This window comes from Zonotrichia leucophrys, unplaced genomic scaffold, assembly GCF_028769735.1.
Source record: "Zonotrichia leucophrys gambelii isolate GWCS_2022_RI unplaced genomic scaffold, RI_Zleu_2.0 Scaffold_244_77780, whole genome shotgun sequence".
NCBI classification, from domain to species: Eukaryota; Metazoa; Chordata; class Aves; order Passeriformes; family Passerellidae; genus Zonotrichia; species Zonotrichia leucophrys.
The window spans coordinates 38,095-60,844 of record NW_026992449.1 but is presented as its reverse complement, the minus strand read 5'-3'; the positions used below and the strand labels follow the sequence as shown (position 1 = coordinate 60,844).

Here is a 22,750-nt window from a genome sequence, read left to right as displayed (position 1 = left end):
CCAGGGGGCGTCTGCTGACGTGATGTCACCAGGTGACCCCGCCCCCTGTTCCCACGGTATCCCCGCCCCCTGCCAGCCCCTTGACCCCGCCCCCTGTTCCCACGGTATCCCCGCCCCTTGCCGGCTCCCTTTCCCCGCCCCCTCCCCGGGTTCCCACGGTGGGGACACACCCACTGCCTGTCCCCAAACCTGTAGCTGTGATCCCAATGCTTCTGATTCAAGGGATACAGAGCCGGGGACAGCAGACCCAATGCACAGTGCCATGTTGTCACTAGCTCCTGTTACGTTTCAGCCTGCAGCTCAAGCTGGAGCAGCCCCAACTGCTAATTGGAGTTCTTTTGGACGACAATTGATTAAAGAGATATGTAAATCTCATAAAGAATATGGTCCACACAGTCCATATTTCCGTGGCCTTTTAAATTCTGAATTAAGTAGGACTGTTGTGGTTCCACATGATTTAAAACAACTTTTTTCATGTCTCATGACATCCACGGAATTCAAATTATGGGAATCAGCATTGAAACAACTGCTAAAAGATGCTCTCCCAGGCTTACAGGCTGATCCAAACACAGCAAAGGACAACAATGGTAACCCTATCACCATGGAGCACCTCTGTGGTGAGGGTCAATGGTCTTCTCCCTCAGTCCAAGCTGCTGCAATACCTGCAGAAACACTTGAGAAAGTAAAAGAAGCAGCTGAAAAGGCATTCTTTTCCCTCCAACCTGAGGGGCCCTTTGAGCCCTATAGTAAAATCAAACAACTACCATCAGAGCCTTTTTTGAAATTTGTAGAAAGGCTAACTAGAGCCATTGAAATACAGGTTAAAAAGGAAAATGCTAGGGAAGCAATTTTAGAAGAAATAGCGTTTACAAATGCAAATGAACAGTGTCGAGCGGCAATCCTGAGCCTTCCTATGGAACCTTCCCCTACATTAAAAGATATGCTTCTAGTCTGTAACAGGAAAGTGCCTCTGATGAGTGTGGCTGAAGACACCAGACCAAGGCTGCTGCCAAGACCACCCCAGCCTGTCGCTGTTGCCAGCCCTTCATCCTTTCCCTCAGCACAGCAGCACCCTGGGCAGCAGCGGAGACCAGCAATGGTTGAGCCCACTAAACCATGCCTGCTTTGTAATAAGCTAGGACACTGGAGTAACCAGTGCCCCCTGAAAAAGGAATTTGATGAATTTAAAAATAGCAGAGGAGGAGAACTACAAGCCCTCCCTGGGGGTCAACAACAAAAAAACGAAGAATAAAGCGCCAGCCTGCCAGGCGTGCAGACATAAAAAGAGCAGGCCAAGAGAATAAGGGTAGCAAAACAAATCAAGCGCGCAATAATATTAATATTTGTGTAAGTGAAGCAGGTGCTTCAAAGACCAAGTCTGCTGGTCCACTGTTAAAAGTGAAACAAAATAACCTTTGTTATTATTTAAGTGATTCTGTATTAACCGCATCTTCTGTCAATGAGCCTTACAGGTTGCAGCTGACAGAGTCACTCCACCTGAAGGACACTGACTGGCATTTTGTCTCTGTAAATCTTGAACAGAAGGGTACTTGGAACCAAATTCGTTGTAAGTACATCATCACTGGGGACAAAAACACACCACAAGAGATCGAAATTGCTCCGGGAATGACAACATCAGATCCCAAGCAATTTGTTCTCAGCCTGCACTGTTTCCACCCACCCCTGTTTCTTCCCAAGGGACAAATTGTTGCTCAAGCTATCCCTGTGCCATCTTTACCTGAAAATGTTGATAAACAAGGGCCCACAGTCTCCCAGGTCCAAGTTATTGGGACAGATAAGCCCAAATTGTGGTGCAATGTCAGTGGGGGTGGGGAGTCAAAACGCATTGAGATGCTTGTAGACACAGGTGCAGACTGCACAGTGATTCCAGTACAAGACTGGCCAGCACACTGGCCTTTACAAAATGTTGCTGGTCACCTTCGAGGTGTAGGAGGTCTGCAATTGGCAAAACAATCCAAAAGCATTATTCAATTCGAGGGTCCAAATGGACAGTTGGCAAATATCCGTCCATTTGTGTTAGATTATTCAGAACCTTTGTTAGGGAGAGATTTAATGGCCCAGTGGGGTGTCACAATTAATATTCCAGACTCTCCACAGCATTTTTGTCCAGCAGTCGTTGAACAACAGCGCCCCACCCAAAAACTTAAGTGGAAAACAGACGAACCAGTTGATGTGAAACAGTGGCCACTCAGTAAACAAAAAATAAAGGTGCTTGAGGAACTAGTACAAGAGCAACTAAGAAAGGGTCACATTGTGGAGACCATGTCCCCATGGAACTCTCCAGTGTTTGTCATCCAAAAGGCTGACAAAAAGAGGTGGCGACTCCTCTGTGACCTCCGACAAATTAATAATGTAATTGAAGATATGGGTTCAACCCAACCTGGTATGCCATCCCCAACAATGCTTCCCCAAGATTGGAAATTAGCTGTTATTGATATTAATGTTTGTTTCTTCCAAATCCCATTGCACCCTGATGATGCACCGCGTTTGGCATTCTCTGTCCCTTCTATCAATTCAGAAGCTCCTATGAAAAGGTACCATTGGACCGTTCTTCCTCAGGGATTAAAGGTATCTCCAGCTATCTGCCAGTGGTATGTCTCTTCCTTGCTTTCCCCAGTGCGTGCAGCCGCAGAGAAGGCCATCATCTATCATTATATGGATGATATCCTTGTGTGTGCCCCCAATGATGATTTACTAACACATGCGCTTGACCTAACGATCGATGCATTGATTGTTGCAGGGTTCGAGCTCCAGGAAAAGAAAATTCAAAAGATGCCACCTTGGAAGTATTTGGGCTTAGAAATTGGAAATAGGACCATTGTTCCTCAAAAACTAGAAATCAATCCAAGGATCAAGACCCTTGCGGATGTCCACAAGTTGTGTGGGTCTTTGAATTGGGTAAGACCATGGCTTGGTCTGACTAATGAAGACCTTGCCCCTCTTTTCAATTTATTGAAAGGGGGAGAGGACCCAGGTGCTCCTAGGTCTATTACCCCAGAGGCACGGAAAGCTCTAGAAAAGGTTCAGATTGCAATGTCCACAAGACAGGCCCACCGATGCCGGCCTGATCTGCCATTCAAATTTATCATCCTAGGTAAGTTGCCACACCTCCATGGAATTATTTTCCAGTGGGAGGAAAAACAAACACCTAAGGCAAAGGACACACCAAAAAAGGACCGGGACCAGAGGGACTCTCTCTTGATCATAGAATGGGTTTTCCTCAGTCACAAAAGGTCCAAGAGACTGACAAAGCCTCAGGAACTGGTAGCAGAACTGATCCGGAAAGCAAGGACCCGGATCAGGGAGTTAGCAGGATGTGATTTTAAGTGCATTCACATTCCAATTGAGTTAAAATCAGGTCAAAATACTATGAAAATACTGGAACAATTGTTTCAAGAAAATGAAGTGTTGCAGTTTGCTCTGGATTCCTACTCAGGACAATTTTCGGTAGCATGGCCCGCTTGCAAATTGTTTGAACAAGATGTTCAATTTACTTTAAAATTAAGAACTGCTCTAAGTAGGAGACCTTTAAAAAGGGCTTTAACTGTCTTTACAGATGCGTCCGGGAGGTCACACAAGTCTGTTATGACTTGGAAAGATCCTCAAACCCAGCAGTGGGAGACGGACATTGCTGAGGTGGAAGGTTCACCTCAGGTTGCTGAATTGGCTGCGGTTGTTAGGGCTTTTGAAAGGTTCTCAGAACCATTTAATCTGATTACAGACTCTGCATACGTGGCAGGAGTAGTATCCAGGGCAGATCAAGCAATACTGCAAGATGTATCTAACATCGCACTTTTTGAATTGCTTTCCAAACTGGTAAAGTTAGTCACTCACCGAAAGCAACCCTTTTATGTGATGCATGTCAGGTCACACACTGACTTGCCAGGGTTTATCGCTGAAGGCAACAGAAGGGCAGATGCTCTTGCTGCGCCTGCAGTGATGGCCACTCTCCCAAATGTTTTTGAACAGGCAAAAATCAGCCACCAGCTTTTCCACCAAAATGCACCTGGCCTGGTTCGCCAGTTTAACATCACTCGAGAACAGGCCAAAGCGATTGTGGCCACGTGCCCAAATTGCCAACAACATGCACTCCCTACAGTGAGTACGGGAGCAAACCCAAGGGGACTGAACAGTTGTGAACTGTGGCAAACAGATGTAACACACATACAGGCTTTTGGACGGCAGAAATATGTTCATGTTAGTGTAGATACCTTTTCTGGAGCGGTCTATGCTTCTGCCCACACAGGAGAATCATCTATTGATGCTATTAAGCACCTCTTACAGGCTTTTTCTTTCATGGGCATCCCCAAGGAGCTGAAAACTGATAATGGGCCTGCTTATAAATCCAAGGAATTCGGGAGCTTCCTGCAGCAATGGGGAGTAGAGCACAAAACTGGCATCCCCTACTCCCCTACAGGTCAAGCCATTGTAGAAAGAACTCACCGTGATATTAAAAGAGTCATGGACCAGCAACAACAGGTTCTGAAGGTAGAACCTCCCCACATCCGGTTATCCAGGGCACTATTCACAATCAATTTTCTGAATTGTTCTTTTGACAGCCTGAACCCACCCATCCTACGCCACTTTGGGGGGAGCAGTCACAGGTTGATAAAAGAAAAACCTCCGGTTTTAGTAAAGGACCCTGAGACTTGGAAAATGGTGGGACCTTACAAATTGGTTACTTGGGGACGTGGATACGCCTGTGTGTCCACCCCCTCTGGTTTAAGGTGGGTTCCTTCCAAATGAGTAAAGCCCTGTGTTCCCAAAGTCTCAGAGAAATCTGCAGAAGCACCCCAGGTTGCTCACGCTGCCTGGAGAAGAAAACGCCGCACGCGTTCTCTGGAGGAAATTCCATTTAAGCCTCCTATCTGGAATAGCTTGTAATATATGTCTGTCTCAAGTTCCTTGTACCAGTTTAGATCCCACTGTTCGTGTGAAGCCTCGAGATGCCATGAGACCGAGCCTGCTTCTCCTCCTACTCGTGATCATCCCACCTGCGATCTCCTACCACAGCCCAAACCACATATGGACTACCTTGACAAAGGCTCTCAGAAATCAACAGAGAAACTGACAACGGGCTGAATGGACTGTTCAAAGGCTGGGGACTCTCGGGCTGGTTGGGATCTATTCTGAAAACTGTAATTTTAGTGCTGTTTATTTTAGTTATAGTTACTGTAATTTCTAGCATTGTTTTTTGGAGTGATCAGACGCATGGTTCTCAAGTTAATCTCAAGCACATCTCCCCCTCCTGAGGTCTACCATTTGGAAGCCCTCAGTGCTCCAGTGGATGACCTGGAGGCCTCAGTGGAAAACACTGACCCTCTTGTAGAAGAAGAACCGATTTGCCGACCATGGTTTGGCAATCATTCTGAACCATAAACACAGTCCTCTTCTTTTTAAACAAAACTAGGGGGAGATGTTGTGGTGTGTTGCAATGTCCTGTTTTACCTTCTCCCTTCCCCCTCGCCCCTCGCTGAGTGTGCCCTGTCAATCAGGCTAACATACCAGCAAGGCATTGTGTGATAGGTGTCCCTAGTCCCTTGAGACCCTGCCCCTTCACCTGGTTGGTGGCTCACCTGTCCCCTCCCCTTCCCCTGCCCTGAGCTTAAAATGTTAATGAGACCATGCGGCCTTATTCTGTTAGCAGCAGTGGCCCGGTGCAGACATCTCTGTACCCATGGAATAAACATCTGGCAACCTTCTAGCAGAATCCACTCCCTTTCTCTCCACCATCGCCAGAAGCTCTCTCTCCTGAGGTAAACGGAGTCCTGACAAGCCTGGACTTGCCCCGCTGCACTCTCCGCCAAGGTATCTCTGGGGTAAAACACCACAGTGCTGCCTTTGGCCCAGCAGCGAGGGTCAGAACTGGCCCAGGCACCATCTAACTGGTTATATTGGGATTCATATTCCAATAGCTCAAGGTTGTTTATTGTATCTTATCTATAAAATTCTTTCCTCTGATCCGCTGAGGTCTGCTCAGCAGGACACTCAGAGGAACTCTGCCTGCCCCAATGTGATGTTATGTCTTTGTGTACTATATGTCTACACAATATTTACAGTTACTTCCCAACACCTATCACCTATGTTAGACAGTGAGCTTCTACTCTAAACCAATCTGTAAGTGCCAACATCACAGCAGAAGATGGAGGCCAAGGAGAAGAAGGAGAAAGGCCCAGATTCCTCCATCTTGCCCCCTGAACCCCCATTCTAAAACCACCAAAAATCTATTTTTCCACTGTGTGATAAATTCACTATCCTTCTACTTAAACTTTTGTGGCTTGTCATTCTTCATACAAGGTTGGTAATTGTTTTTTCCAAGGGCTGAATCAAAGGCACAGGGGTCTTGGGCTCTGTGCCAAGGTCTCTGAGCCCCCTGACAGAGTCTTGAGTCCTTCAGGACAACCAGATGAATTTCCTGGGTTCCCACAGGCTCTTTCTCCAGGCAGCACTGACAGAACCAGAGGACACAGACTCAATCTGCACCAAGGGAAATACAGGTTGGATATCTGGAAAAAGTTTTTACAGAAAGGTGATAAAGTTCTGGAATGGCTGCCCAGAGAGGTGGTGGAGTCACCATCCCTGGGTGTGTTTAACAAAGCCTGGATGTGGCACTGGGTGCCAGGGTTTAGTTGAGCTGTTGGGACTGGGTTGGACTCGATGAACTTGAAGGTCTCTTCCAACCTGGTCAGTCTGAGAATTCTCAGAATTCTGTGAAAGGGGCAATGGAAAGACACAAACTGTGCACTTTGCCTCCCATAACTGCTTTGTCCGACTGCTTAAACATTCTCTTAACCAAAATCTGACCAGGGAAAGGCTGTACCACAAAAGGAACATTCCCACATCAAACACCATGCCTGCACTGTAAATACAAAATGTTGAAATTTGCTGGATATTTCTCTTGGAACAATGTGCCCACCAGCCATAACTCAAGTAAACTTGGATTTCATGAGCAATTTTGGTGATTGTTCTATATCCCCACTTGGAATGAATGCTTGCTACTGCAGAGAATTCAGTAAATTCACTGTGTCCTCACAGAGTTTCTGAGCTTTCTTGGAGCCCCTGCCCTCGGCTCCTTCTCCAGTGCTGCAGGAGAGTGGGGAACAGATTTTAGGATCTCCCTTGTGTTTTTTCTGTTTCATCTGAGATCACTGTAGACGACTATTTAGAAGGCCAGAACTGGATTATTTTCTCTTAAAGTCTCCAGCAGCTGCTTTGAACCATAACCCAGCCCTACCCCCAGATCCAAAGTGGAAATTGCCAACAGCCCTCCCCTGCACGCAGGGCCCTGCAGCTCGCTTGGGTGGAGGTGAAATTTCACTTTCCCTGTGGGACAGAGAGAACAGGAAATGTGACCAAGGCCAGTTTTGGGGGTTTCTCCCAGGTTTTAGTACTGTTTCTAGGCATTGCTAGAGTAGTAATAGATCAGAGACTGCTACAGGATGTTTGTAGCACTCTCTACTCCTCTCTGATGAACCACTCTCAAATACAGCTTGATACAAATTGGAATTGACTCAAACTCATTTTATTTTTCCTGTTTTACCTTTGTATGAAACAGGTGTTAACCCCAATGGAGCCTGGGGATTAATCAAAGAAAACCAAATCTGTTAACACTCAAAGCACTCCTTAGAGCTTTCACAACGTGAGAGAGCTCATCTCAGATCCCTCACATAAGCCCAACAATATAATGTGACAATTTGTGGGGTTTGTTTGAAGAGTTCTTTATTTTAAAAGCAGTTAAAGGCTCGTGATGACAAGCAGCAACAATAACAGCTAATAGAAGGATGTTTGCAATGATCTCTAGCAAGGATAATGAAATTACTCTTTTAAAATTATCTTCACAGAAATAACACCTTTGTTTTCCCATTAAAATGATGGGACAATAAACAATGAGTTACGAATATTAAAGACTGACATCTCTACCAATGCTTCCTCCTAACAAACCTAAGTGTTTTTCTCAACTCTGAAAATATAATTAGCATGAAAGCATACACACAGTGCTGTCTTATTATCTCTTTAACACCTTTTCTGTCCTGGCTGGTCAATTTCTAAGGATGCAATGCCCTGCTTAATTCTGGGCTGCAGGAACAAAAAGCCTTTGGTCCAGCCTGACTGAGGATTCAAACCTCTGCTGGTGGCTGGAATGCAACCATGGATCACCAAAAAATATATCCAGACCTGAAAAGGAGCAATTATGGAGCCACCCACTCTTTGCTGGCTGTAGAGTTTTTGTCAGTCAGTTCCCTGGGGCTGGGGGAGCTGTCACGGGGCAGGGAGGGCCAGGGCTGGCAGTGGCTGCTCAGGGATGGCTTTGGCCCGTGTCCCTCCAAGCAGCCACTGCCCAAGCAGCTGCGCCGCCCCCGGGCTCTCCTCCCGGCCTGCTGGGCTTTGTTGGGTGGCACAGCCTGTGCCAAGGGGCGGCAAGGTGCCTGCAGGCCCCAGCTCTGGGGGAAACAGAGAACGTCCTGCCCGCATCCACCGTGCTGCCAGCTCAGCAGTGCAGCACAGCACGGGCTGACACTCCCCATTGCTCCTACAGGTGCAGCCGGCCCCACCACACGGGGTCTGGATTCCCAGAAGGGGTGTGAAAAATGGCAATCCCTTGTTTATAATATTTTATTAATAATAAAATGGTTATAAAAATAGCAATATCATTAGAGTGATAAAAATTTTGGACAATTTGGATTAGGGCAATCGGAGACAATAGAAAAAAAGAGATACAGAAATCTGGGTACCCATTTTCTGGGCAGTATTAGCCCAAAAAAGGACACACTTTAACAGAGGATTAGCCCTAAAAAACAATAACCTGTTGCATATTCATACATCTCATACATGATACATAAATTCCATTCAAACACAGAATTCTCTCTGGTCATCGTCAACTTCTCCCTCTTAATCTTAACCGGCTTCTTGAGGGCTGAGCGAGGCAGGAAGAAGTTAGTTTCTTCTGATAAGAGAGCAATAAATTCTTTCTCTTTGAAGGATTTCAGTGTCTAGTGGTGGCTATATTTACAAAAAGCCAACCATAAAATATGCATTTTTCACAGGGGCTCAGAATGGGTTACTGTTGGGGAACACTCTGTTTGCTTGGGATAAGGGCCAGTTTGGCCTTCGATTTCTGCCAGGAAAGGATTTAGGAGTGCTCAAAGAGCCCTGACTGAGAGCTTTCCTGTTGCGTTGCATGTTTTTGATTGTAATTAGGTCCTAGTAGTCAGTTTACAATGCCCCCTTATTTTGTATTGTTACAGCATATTTTATTACCAAAGGGTTGCTCCTTTCCCCCCTGTGTTGTTGGTTTTGCCCTAGTTGTCCATCTCCCCAAAGTCCTGCCCTTTTGTTCCCTGTTCCTCCTCCCATTCAATGTCAATCCCTCCCCAAGCCTGCCCCTGCCTCTAGAAACTTCCCTGTCCATTTGGTATCCTTTCAAACCCTATTGGTTTCTTTAGGTTGTCCTCCTCCCCTGGTTTAAACATTGTATTCCCCGCCTTGTGTTCTACCCTCAGTTTCGCCCAATTGGCTAAAGACTGTATCCTCCCCAGGGACCTCCCCAGTTTGGAAATCGGTGTATGGCGTTAATTAAGTGTCTTTCTGTCGCTGACTCTGCAGGGAACAAACATACAGAAAACATCTCCCTGTTCCTTGTCCCTACCCCAGCGCACTCCACCTGTGCTGTAAAGCAGCCGTGCCCTACAGCCAAACCCCAGAGTTGACAGTTTTCTGGGGGCGGCCCACTCTGGGTGTTGGTGTTGGCAGCTAGTCGGGCTGAAGAAACCGGGCACTGCAGCACTTCCCGAAGCAGCTCTTCTTTTGCAATAAAGAGATGGAGCTGTCAGCCCAGTGTCCGGGTGGCAGGAGTGGCAGCCGCACTGGCTCAGCTCCGTGCCCAGGAGCAGCCATGGATGCCCATGGTGTGGGCAGGCAGGAGCCAGGCAGGGGCTGCTGTGACCAGCGGCGGGGTCCCGAGGGCTGGGGCATCCCTGGGCTGAGGGCACATTTCCTTCCCCGGCATCATCTGGGCCTGGACCTCCTCCAGTGGCAAGCCTGGGAAAAGAGGGAAGCTATGAAGATTATCTCCATGGACACAGTCTGACCCACAATGTCAGCAGGTGACAAATAAGGTTTTGCTGAGCAATGGACCTGGGATACACAAAAACAATCAAGGCAGTCCATTTGTACAGATGCGGGCACACTCTGCGGGTACAGCTGAGGCCATGAGGTCACAGCAGGCTCAGGGGTCACAGCAGGCTGAGGTCACAGCAGGCTCAGGGGTCACAGAGGTGCCAGACCCCGTGGTTGCACAGCAGCACAAGGAGCGAGCACTCAGTCCTTGAGCACAACTGTTGCGGCAGCAGCAGCGGCGGTGGCAGCAGTGGTGCTGACATTGGGACAGCACTGTCAGGACAGCGGTGGCAGCAAGAGCTGCGGGACTGGCAGAGGGCAAGGCACCATGGCCCTTGCTCTGCGCCTCTTCCTCCTGCTCCTCCTGGCCGTGGCCCTGCCTGCCAGGGCTGCCCAGGCTGCTCCACTGCAAGCGTGGCGAGCACGTGAGCCGGCAGCCTGGCTCCCCTTTCCCGGGACAGCGCTCCCTGCTCCCCGGGAAGTGCTGGGGATGGTTTTCCCCAGGCCTTTAGGGAGGGTTTCCTCTGGGGGAGGGAGAGAGCCCCGGGGGCCCTGTGCTGCCCCTGTTGCCTCTCCCGGGATGTGTCACAGGGCCTGCAAAGAGGGTGGAGAGTGACCAGGAGCCAGCCCAGAGCTGCCCAGGCCCCTGTGCAGCTTTGGCCTTGTGCATTCACATCTGGCCCCCACGGACTTTCCTGACCCCCTTGCAGTGCCCATTTCCCGGAGGCAGAAGGGGATGCCAGCGCATCATGGAAATGGGTCTGGTCTTTGCTCCCTTCTAGATTTGGATCGCGACTTTGATGATTTGGAATTGTTGTTGAATGATATTCGGAATGTCTTGAAGAATGCTGGAGGCAAGTTCTGAATTTCCCTTTCTAGTGACATATTAATCACTATCCAAGTGGCAAGAGCTCGTTCATCTGCCATTTTCGTTAGAGGTTAAGTCAGGGCAGAAGGGTTCTGAAAACATTGCCCTGCTCCTTTCTGGAGCCCTGAGTGATCCCACAGGATCACTGTCAGTGGGAGGAAGGAGCATTTAGCTGTCCATCCTCCTCCCATGTGCAATGTCAATGTGTCCTTCCATGCAGTCTGTGCAGTCACAGAGAAGAGCAGAGAGGGAAGGGAGAGAGAGAGAGCCCATGGTTGTGCCCCGGGGCTGAGCCTTCCACACCCTGAGGATCTCCTACAGTGCCATGGGTGATGTTGTGTCCTGCCTTTCTTTGCAGCTGAACCTGTTGGTGAAGGCGATCTGGCTTCCCAACCCATGTCCACAACTGAGCCTCTGGGAGATGGTGAGGGTAGGTCAAGGCCTTTCTCCTGGGAGAGCTGCCAGCTCAGAGCCCAAAGCTCGGCCAGGGGGGCATCGCTGCAGGTGCCAGGACAGAGCCATGCACGTGTGTGCCCTCGCCCTGCGCGATCCCCTCACCGCTCCTGCGGCTCAGTGGTGTCCATGGAGCTGAGTAGAGGCGGCAGAAGCTTCTGTGGTTGTTGTCTTACAGACGTGCCTGCAGGGAGGACTTTTCCTCATCCTTCCCTCATTCCTACACAGAAGCCTGCCTCCCATCGCAGGGGTGAGTAGTGTGTCCCTGCTGACCCCACAGGCTGAGCCCTGCTTCTGTGGGATCCATTAATGGGAAAAGGAAACATGTTTTTCTAAGGTCCTCTAAAAGGAAAGAACAAAGCTGCAGGACAGAAGAAAGCCCATGAGTCATCTGAACACATGAGGCAAAGGACGAAGGAAATGCAGCAGGCAGGACAAGGTGGGTGCATTTCCCTCAGCCTTGTCCTGGGGCTCAGCAGCCGGGGTCTTTGGCTGCACATCTGGACACGCCGAGCCTGGCACAGCAGGAAGGGATCCATGGCAGCCTCGCTGCCCCGCTGCTGCTTCCATGCCCTGCAGGGCTGTTTGCCAGCCTGGCCTGGCTGCAGCTTCTCCCCAGCCTCTGCAGGATTGAATGTGGCATCAGCTGACAGGCAGCCCAAACTGCACAATGCACCTCAGATCCCCTGCAATTTCCCATCTCCAGTCAAATCAGAAGGGGCATCTGTTTGGAGTAGAGAGGGCCCTGGCCTAACCAAAAATTTTATAGGGATTTCCTGATTCTTAACCATGTCTTTGACAAGCATTTGCTCCTGAAGATGCCCCATCCTCAATGGGGAACAGCCCCACCTGACCCAGCTGTACCTCATCCTTTCTCCAGAAGCAGATGGAGAGGCTGTGCGGAAGGAAGGCTGTGCATTTCTCGGAGGAAGCAGTGGCTCATTGGAAGCCTCTGCTGCAGGAAGGGAGGCGATGCCAGGCACAGCCACAGGAGGTAATTGCTGTGCCTCTGGGCCTGAGCCCTGCTGAGGCTTGAGCTGCCCTCTCTGCTGCTTGGCACTGCGGGCACAGCCCGGACAAGACGGGCACAGCCCAGAGGAATTGTCCCGAGCAGGCTCAGGGCACTCGGGTACTGAGCTGTCCTGCTGGGCTCCCTCCGTGGGAGACACGTCCCAAAACCTGGGAGCGGCTGCACGGGGTGCCCATGGTGGGGAAAGGGCAGAGGGGGAGAGCAAGGCTCCAGTGGGTCCTGAGAGGGCTTGGCCATGTGCCCTTGGGATGGGGAAGGGGTCCCAAGGCAAAGAGGGATGGAGAGATAGAAGAAGGTGGGAAAGGCAGGAGAAAGGGCAGGAGAGTCAGACTGACAGGGGGACAGCTGTGGCACTGCCTGATGCACTTTTCCCCGGGGCTTTAGCAAGAGTTGCAGCTGTGGGTATGAGAGCCCACAGGGCCCTGGGCTGCTTCAGCTGCCCCACCAAGGGTGTCGCACAGGGCATGGAAAGAGGGTGCAGAGTGACCAGGAGCCTGCCCAGAGCTCCCCAGGCCCCTGTGCAGCTTTGGCCATGTCCATTGACATCTGGCTCCCACAGCCTTACCCGACCCCCTTGCAGTGCCCATTTCCCAGAGGCAGACGGGGATCCCAGCATGCCCTGAAAAATGTTCTCATCTCTGCTCTGTTCTAGATGAGCTTGCTAGGAAGATTTCTCCATTAGATTGGCTGAATAAAGTTTTGAAGCCTTTGGAACCTCCTGCAGGTATGTTCTCACTCTCCCACCAAGGAATAATTGTTGACAACCTGGCAGGAACCTGGTTACAGAAGCTTCTGTGGCTGTTGTGTTACAGATGTGTCTGCAGGGAGGACTTTTCCTGTTCCTTTGCTGGTTCCTTCACCGAAGCCAGGCTTCCATCGCAGGGGTGAGTAGTGCGTCCCTGCTGACCCCACAGGCGGAGCCCTTCTTCTGTGGGATCCATTCATAGGAAATGGAACCACTTTCTTTTAAGGTCCTCTGAGAGGGAAGAACAAAGCCACAGGGCACAAGAAAGCGCCTGAGCGAAATAACATGATGACAGAACTGCACAAAGGGAAAGGTGAGAGCATTTCCCTCAGCCTTGTCCTGGTGCTCAGCAGCCGGGGGCTTTGGCTGCACATCTGGACACGCCGTGCCCGGCACAGCGGGAAGGGATCCATGGCAGCCTCGCTGCCCTGCTGGTGCATCCACGCCCTGCAGGGCTGTTTACCAGCCTGGCCTGGCTGCAGCTTCTCCCCAGCCTTCGCAGGAAGGCATTGGGCATCAGCTGCCATGCAGCCCAAACTGCACCATGGATCCCCTGAATTTTCCCGGTGTCTGAGCACATCCTGAGGTGTGGCTGCTTGGCAGAGGGAGGGCCATAGGAAGCCCCAAAGGCCTGAGGGGATCAGAATTTTCCTGATTCTTATCCATGTTGTGGACAAGTATTGCCTTCTGAAGAGGCAACCACCTGGATGAGCAATGATTCCATCTGATCCCACCAAGCCTCTTCCTTTCTCAAGGGATGGACAGAGAGGCTCTATGGAAGGCAGCTTTTCCTGCAGGAAGGAGAGTGATGCCAGGCACAGCCACAGGAGATAATTGCTGTGCCTCTGGGCCTGAGCCCTGCTGAGGCTTCAGCTGCCCTCTCTGCTGCTTGGCACTGCGGGCACAGCCCAGAGGAATTGTCCCGAGCAGGCTCAGGGCACTCGCGTACTGAGCTGTCCTGCTGGGCTCCCTCCGTGGGAGACACGTCCCGAAACCTGGGAGTGGCTGCACGGGGTGCCCACGGTGGGGAAAGGGCAGGTGGGGAGAGCAAGGCTCCAGTGTGTCCTGAGAGGGCCTGGCCATGTGCCCGTGGGTTGTGGGAGCTGTTCCATGGGCAGGTGGGCAAGCAGGAGGGAGGGACAGAGTTTGGGAGTGACAGCTGTGGCACTGCAGATTTCCCCAAGCATTTAGTGAGGTTTCCTGTGTGGGAGGGAGAGAGCCCCAGGGCCCTGGGCTGCTCCAGCTGCACCTCCAGGGATGTTGCACAGGACCTGCAAAGAGCGTGGAGAGTGACCAGGAGGCACAGGCTCCCACAGCCTTACCCCACCCCCTTGCAGTGCCCAATTCCCCAAGGGAGAAGGGGATCCCAGCACACCATGGAAATGGTTCTGTAGGATCTGTGCTCCCTTCTCGACTGGCAGGTGACTTGGAGTAGTTGGAAATGCTGGTGAATGGTACTTTGAAGACCTTGCCAGATGTTGAAGGCAAGTTCTCAATGTACCTTTTCTGACAGAATAATCCGTGGCTGTGTGGCAAGAGCTTACTCATGAGCCAGTTCCCTTAAATTTCACTGAAGGTTGATCAGTTCTGGAAACCTTGCCCTGCTCCTTTCTGGGGCCCTGAGTCATCCCACAGGATTGCTGTCAGTGGGAAGAAGGGACATTTAGCTGTCCATTGCACACTCCTCCCGTGTGCAATGCCACAGTGTCCTTCGATGTGCTCTCTGCAGCCACAGAGAAGAGCAGAGAGGGAAGGGGCTGGCACTGTGCCCCGGGGCTGAGCCTTTCTCAGCTCCTTTGCTGCCCCCAGGGAGCCTGAGCTGCTCCTGCTGCCACTGCCAAGGCCTGGCCCTGCCTGGGGCTGGGTTTGAAGCTGCTGGCAGCTCCAGGGAGTCCTTTCTGCCCCAACAACCCTGCAACGGGTTCCTTCCATCCCAGTGAGGGGTCACTGCAAGCACGAGGTCCCCCTGGCCCTGCTCCTGAGTGGAAGGCAGAGCCAAGGGAGTGCCTTGGATGGCACCAATCACCCAGGTGCCCTCACTGCCACTCGGGCCTGAAGGAGAATCTTCAGCAGTGCCATTGGAGCTGTTGTGTCCTGCCTTTCTTTGCAGCTGAGCCTGTTGGTAAAGGTGATCTGGCTTCCCAGCCCACGTTCAGGATTGAGCCTCTGGGAGATGGTGAGGGTAGGTCAAGGCCTTTCCCCTGGGAGAGCTGCCAGCTCAGAGCCCAAAGCTCGGCCAGGGGGGCATCACGGCAGGGGCCAGAACAGAGCCATGTATGTGTGTGCCCTCGCCCTGCACGATCCACTCACAACTTCTGCTCAGCACTGGCAGCTGTTTGGAGGAGGGTGGGCCCTGGCCCAGTGGAAAAAGCCTAGATGATTTGTTGAGTTTACCCGATTTTGCATAAGCATGACGTCCTGAAGATGCCATCAAAGTAATGGATAACTGTTCCATCTGTTAAGGTGTAATTTTTGTTTCTCCAGTGATGGGCCAAAAGGCAGGACAGAAGGAGGTGTTTCCCCAAAGAAGCAGAGGCCGATTGGCAGCCCCTGCTGCAGGAAGGAAGGCCAAGCCAAACACAGGCATGGGCATGGGCACAGGCTCAGAAGGTAATTGCTGTGCTGGGCTCAGCAGGGCTGGGTGGCTGCAGCTCTTCCACTGGGGCCTGCCCTTGCACGGCCTAACCGCAGCCAAAGCTGGAGGTGCCTCTTGAGGCCTTGAGGCCTCTGGAGCTCATTCAGAGCCCCGGGGAAAAGGGGACTCGTGCACCAACGTCCCTCCCGCTGCAGCTGCTCCAGGGCTGGCCCTGAGTGCCCAGAGGCCCAAGGCACAGGAGCAGCCCCGAGCGGGAGCCCTGCTGTGAGCCCAGGGCCAGAGCCAGCCTTGGCTCCCGGCTGGGCTGGGGCTGCACTGGGTTCTGACAGGGCCTGACTCTGTGCCCTGGGGCTGGGGGAGCTGTTCCAGGGCAGGGAGGGCCAGGGCTGGCAGTGGCTGCTCAGTGATGGCTTTGGCCCGTGTCCCTCCAAGCAGCCACTACCCAAGCAGCTGCACCGCCCCTGGGCTCTCCTCCCGGCCTGCTGAGCTTTGTTGGGTGGCACAGCCTATGCCAAGGGGCGGCAAGGTGCCTGCAGGCCCCAGCTCTGGGGGAAACGGAGAACGTCCTGCCCACATCCACCGTGCTGCCTGCTCAGCAGTGCAGTACAGCACGGGCTGACACTCCCCATTGCTCCCACAGGTGCAGCTGGAACCACAGCACATGTTCCTGATGCCCAGAAGGGCCTTGGAAGGGGTTTCTGTCAGGGAACAGGCTTCTGGCTAGGGTTACTGGCAGGCCTGCTTGTCTTGGAGCTGATCTTCATCTTATGCTGTCTCCGAATTTGAACTTGCTGGAACAGTAAAGGGTGAGTATTTAGTTCACCTTTCCCTCAAACAGCTTTTTTTGAAAGTCTGCTTACATAGGAAACATTCCCAGTGAGGCTGCAGTGTAGGTGTGGCCAGTCCATGATTGTCCAAAGAACTCTCCTGAGGGTTCTGCTGCTGCCCAGAGCTTTCATTGGCCTCCTCATTGCTGGGCCTTGTCCTGGGGGGCCCGCTGGGGCTGCAGCCAGTGCTGGCTCCCACTGAGGCTGCCTGGCCAAGAGCAGCCCCAGGGGCACAGGGCAGAGGCAAAGCACGGTGGGGAGGAGAAAGAGCAGGGACGAGATTGCCCTTGAAAGGCAGAGGCGCTCTGGGGGCCGCTCCTGGCCAGGGAGCCTGCCCAGAGCTGTGCCCTGCTGGCCGGGGCCTTGAGGGGCAGCTGTGCAGCTGGGCCAGGCTGTGCCAGCAGCTCCAGCCGTGCTGGGGAGCCTTGCCAGCTCTGGGCCCTGCTGTGCAGGAGGGTCCCTGTGTGCCACTGGCACCTGGGGCCTCAGCCACCTCTTCTTTCCACAGTTCCACCTCTGGACAGGAGTTGTAAGACGGTGGCTGCACCTCACACCCAAACAGCAGGAGCAGCTCCTCCAGCAGTAAGAAGGTCCTGGGCATCCCTGTCAAGAGTTTTGAGCTGAAGACTCCAGAACAGCAATCGACAATGAAATCTCCTATTCGCCTGGAGATCGCACTGCCACCTCCTCTCCCCATGTGTATCCCCAAGCTACTTTCATTTCTTTTTGGATCCTCCTCTGTCCCGTCCCGACTTCTTCTATAGACCCCAGCAGCAGCCCAGCACCCTCCAGCCCCTCCTGAGACCAACATGTCCCTTCCTCTGCCCCTGAGCCCCCTGGGCCTGCCCTCTAAACAGCAATGAAGTTAACCCTGCTCTCTGCCAGGCTAGGTGATGGCCCTTTCTTTTGTTGCACTAAAGGGAAGGTGCCGTCCCCCCAGTGTTTGGGTGGCAGCAGCAGCACAGCCCAGCCGGCAGCAGCACTGGCTGAGCTCCATGGCCAGAAGCGGCCGTGGATGCCCACGGTGTGGGCAGGCAGGAGCCAGGCAGGGGCTGCTGTGACCAGCGGCGGGGTCCTGAGGGCTGGGGGAGCCCAGGGGGCAGGCAGCAGCATGGGGCTCCTGAGAAAAAGCAACCCCATTTGCTTAATTTTTCACTTTTAAATATTAGAAATTTGTAGAAATATTTCAAAATAATTTTTCTGTAGAGAGACACCCCCAAATATTTCTTCCCAATTCCTATAGTAGTTTAAGATTTTTCTAAGTAGTTTTAGAATCCAAAAAATGACCTCATTTTGTCTTCACTTTGCATTTTTAGAAATATTTAGAAATATCTCTTGTAGAGAGAAATCCCCATATGTTTCATTACTTTTTCCACAACACATCTGTGTTTTTGAAACTAGTTTTAGAGGTCTGGAAAATATTTTCCCCTCATACAATAAAAATAAAATTGCATTTCAGTGGTAATCTTTATTCTAGGAAGAAGTAAGACCCCTTCAGCCAGCCAGCCTGCTGCAGAGGCTCTTTTCCCGCAGGAGCTTTGTACCTGGTCACAACCAACATACATAAAACCTTTTCCCAGATATTTCCTGGGATTTTTGACAAGCTCCCCTCTTAGTCTTCTCAGACAAACTTTGAGCACAGAGGGAATGTCTTAAAGTTACCATTTTGTTTGCTTCTGGTACAACTCCCTCAGTTCTAGAGCAGGGCCTTCTCTCAGCTTCCTGCTGCCCCCGGGCTCTCCTCCCGGCCTGCTGGGCTTGGTTGGGTGGCACAGCCTGTGACGTTGCTTGGTTGGGTGGCACAGCCTGTGACGTTGCTCCCACGTGTGACTGAGGGCACAGCTTAAGCAGAACCTATCCATCCTCTCTGTAAAAACATTAATTACTGAAAGACACCAGGTTTCTGAAATAATTTGGGGGAAATCTTGGTCATGAAGCTTCTCCAACAACGGTGGGCCTTTCCAGGTGATATCAGCACACCTTTCAGGGTGGGCAGGTGCCTTACTGTGCAGAGAACTGTCTCCCAACCCACTGGGCCTGAGGGGCATTTACTCTACCACAATGCCAAGGTTTCGGCTGCAGCAGGAGGAGGAGCTGTGCTGAGTGAGAAGCTGAATCAGAAGCTTCAGAGTGCTCAGAAAGTCCTCACAAATAGGTCCCTGTCAGTGGGGATGTGGATCATTCCTCTGGGGTTCAGGTGCAAACAGGGCATTTTGAGTAACATTTGCAGCCTGTACTGGCTCCCTCAGGCCGTACACAGGCCAAGGCAGCAAAGGAAACTTGAAAAAAAGCATTAATTCCATAAAAGTGGTGCTGGGAAAGCAGGAGATCGCAAAGCACTGCTGAAAGCACGCAGTGTATATGATGTAAAATTATTGTTTATTGATATACTGCAACATATTGTTCTAATGGTGGGAGGAAAAAGAAATAATGATCAGTTATCTCATTAATAATGTTCATTTTCTCTTCCAGTATTACCAGCGGGTTGAGTTAATTGTTAAGCATGACAGTTGGACTTTAATATCTCAGCTGTAGATTCCAGTCACAGCAGTCTAGTTTAATAATTGGGTTTCTTTCTCCCTCATTTTGACTATAGCATACTTATAGCAATTATTAAAATTCATCATAGCACAAAAATAAACCATTGAAATCTCACCAAATGGCAGCACAACAGAGCTCTGCTTAGCATTTAGTGGAGAATTCAGAACAGTTTCTTGGAAAACAAGGAACAGCTTCTCTGATAATTCAACAGCCACAATGTGACCGTGGACACTCAGTGAAAGCCAAGAGTGCTTCAGGTGAGCCAAGGCTATGTTGAATATGTTGCTGTCACTAAAAAAGCGCGTTCAAACTTCACAGGAAATTCCCTCTGAAAATGCAAATTCATATGTGGTTCTTTAGCTATAGGTAGTTCAGCCAAGCCATGGCAGTTTACCAGCACTGGCAGAAAGTTGTTTTAACACTGCAACATCAAACTGTTCTGGAGACTTCACAGTCTGCCTTGGAATGGCTGTAGGTGCCAAGTGGACACAGCTTCTGCTGTGAGGAACTTAAAATCCTCCTTACTGCTCTTCCAGACTCTTTAAAGACAAGGTTTAACTTCCAGCATGAGCACAGCTCTGCATAAGCTCATTGACCCCAAAACCTATAGGCATCAAGGCACCCAGCAGAAATCCTGCACATTCCCACCATGCCAGAGAGAAATGGGGCTTATTCAAGGACTGACAAATAGGCAAGACTTTGAGGGGTGAGAGTAGAATGAAAATAGAAAACTTGAGAAAAGCCTGGTGTTTATAGCTTTGGGAGAAAGGGCAGCAGGACTGTAAGCTGCGTGCTCACCATCTCCTCCTCCAGGTGCACACAGGGATGGAGCAGTCCCAGTGAGTGGTTTCAGGCATTGAAACCACTGTAGACTTGGAATCAATTCACAAGTGAAAATAAAGACAGAATAATCACAAAATCCCAGACTGGTTTGGGCTGGAGGGACTACCAAGCCCACCCAGTGCCACCCCTGCCATGGCAGGGACACCTCCCACTGTCCCAGGCTGCTCCAAGCCCCAGTGTCCAGCCTGGCCTTGGGCACTGCCAGGGATCCAGGGGCAGCCACAGCTGCTCTGGGCACCCTGTGCCAGGGCCTGCCCACCCTCACAGGGAGGAATTTCTTCTTAACATCCGACCAAGTACCTGGTTACACAGACACCAGGAACTGTCTCACTCTGCAGCAGGCTGCAGTCAATGTCTGCTGAAATGTGACGCACAGAATCCAGCACAGGTTCCTCCTGCACACATTCCTGCACTCCTCTCAGGACACAGCTCTCACAACCAGTCCCAGAGTGCTCCTGCTGCCCAGGAGGAGATGGGAAAGGGCTGAGCCCTGGCTACAGCCTTGGCAAGAGCTCAGCAAGAGCCATTGGTGTCACCGCAGCCCGAGAGACAGAACAGGGAGAGAATTTCTATTTGCCCTTTGAAGCTGAGAAGGGACCAGTTTGTGTCTGAACAGCATTCCTTCACGCCTCCCCATATTATCTAAAAGTAGGAGACTTAGCAATTAAGCAACCCTCAGATGAATAATTGAGGAAAACTAAAGACTGGAAAGATACCAAAGTCTTCCCTCACAGGACTGCAGAGTGATGCATTGCTTTGCAACTGCAGATAAACCAGGCCACAACCAACCTCATCCTCTGGCCACTATCTAAGAGCCAGGAGGAAAAGACTGGAAGCAAGAAAACACCAGCTTACTACAAGTTTTGCCCTGAAACTCCATTGGCACAGGAGCCCCAAGCTTTCCTGCATGATGCTTCATGATTCCCCGATGCTGTTACAGCCACGCTCAGCTGCTACACAGCCCATGCCTCGTTCACTTGAGCAGCCTGAGCCTGGGAACACCAGAGAGTATTATCAGAGCACAGGGAATGCTGCTCTAATTGTTGGTTTGCAAAGTTATGTGGATAAATGATCATCCGGGGAAAGAAACATGGTGTATGTACAGCTAATCTACTTAGAATTTGTTGTAAATAAATAATATTGAATATTAAAACTATTCCCTATTCTCACGTTCAAATAACTCCTCAGTATTTTCATCTGATCTTACCAGAAATGATGAAGCTGGACTTTGCTGTCCACCTCTCCCATTCTTACCTCTTGCACTGCCAGGAAAGTGCTAAATAGATGAATTGCCAGCTTCCTGCAGCAGAGAGCTGATCTTCTGGGCCCTGTGACACACAGATGAGGGAGTCAAACCACAGAGGTCTTTGGAGGCTAAAATCCTGTGTCTCTGTGGTGCTCACAGCAGCTGGTGCTAGGCAAGAGGTGAGCAGCTGCACAGGTGACCTGAGGGCTGTGGGGAGTTGGAAATCCCACATATTTTGTTCATGTGTCAAATCTGGGCTCTGTTTCCTGTGCTCACCCCATAAACTCCATAGGTGAACTCACTAAAAATGGCATCACAGAGATCCCTGCAGATCAGCTAAGTGCAGATACCAGGTCAAAGACTGGACTCATTTACCTTGGAGATTCTTTCCAGCTTTTGTGATGCCTGACTCTATAAACTGAAGCTGGTCTTTTGCTCATTCTGCATTTTTGTCATAGCTTCTGAATCAATCCCTTCAGAACATCAGCTGAACAAGTATTGCTCTCCAGGCAGCTTCTCACACAGTAGAGGGATGGGCAATAGAAACCACACAATGTTTTTTACAAAGGTGTCTTTGTTCTTTTCTAGGACAATTTTGGAATCAAGTGCTGTAGCACAAACATGTTTTTTCAGGTTTACAATAGCCTCTCACCTTTACTGGTTCTGCAAAGCAAATTGGGTGCTGAATACCACTCACACATGAATTAGTGGCCAGTTGGCCAAAACTTCTCTTTCTTGTCTCCAGCCCAGCTTTAGCCATGACTCTGCACACTCAGAAATCACAGGGCAATGGAAGACTTGTCCTCTTAACAGCAGTAATGCAAGATGACTGCAAATGAAATTTTACATTCTAATTAATACTTGGTCCCCAGTGATGCTCCTGAGTGTCCTGGCTGTTCAGAGGTGTCCCAGCTCCCTCAAACAAACACAACTGCACCAGCCAGGACATCTCATTTCATGGCCTGTGGCATCAGAAACGCACTGCTACAAGGCTCTGAGGCCAGTGGGCTGCACTACAGAGCAGATAATCTCCAGCAGGGGTTGGAGGAAGAGTTCTGCTTTGAGCTCACCTGAAGATGATCAATAGCTGCACCCACCAAATTTGTTTTCTTGCTGCCCATCAGAGCTAAGGAGAAGAATTTCTCAGGAGCTCCTGCCAACCATTGCCATGAGCTATTTGAACTCATGTCCTTGTCCCTTTCCCAGGTCTGCTGTGTGAGGAGCCACCTCCACAGTGCTGTCAGACACCCTGGGGCCACCAGCCCCTCGCTGGAAGGGTTCCAGCCAGGTACTGCCAGCTCTGCGTGTGCTGGGGATGTCACCTCCTGCACTCACACCTCGTAAACGCCCTATAAACCCCCGGCACTGGAGTGGTGCGTGCGCATTACTATTACTATTAAGTTATGTCACTGCTTCCATAATGAAATATTTCAGTGTGTTGTAAGTCAGCTCTAAAACTCTCTT

General features: G+C 50.8%; 1 long non-coding RNA gene across 1 annotated transcript; it reads left to right on the top strand.

The window, feature by feature from the left end:
- The first annotated feature begins 11,358 nt into the window (after nt 1–11,358).
- LOC135441330 (uncharacterized) lies at nt 11,359–11,854 on the top strand. The gene is made up of 3 exons (XR_010438471.1): nt 11,359–11,435; nt 11,637–11,708; nt 11,796–11,854. It is a non-coding gene; the product is annotated as an uncharacterized LOC135441330 (long non-coding RNA).
- The last annotated feature ends 10,896 nt before the right edge of the window (nt 11,855–22,750 follow it).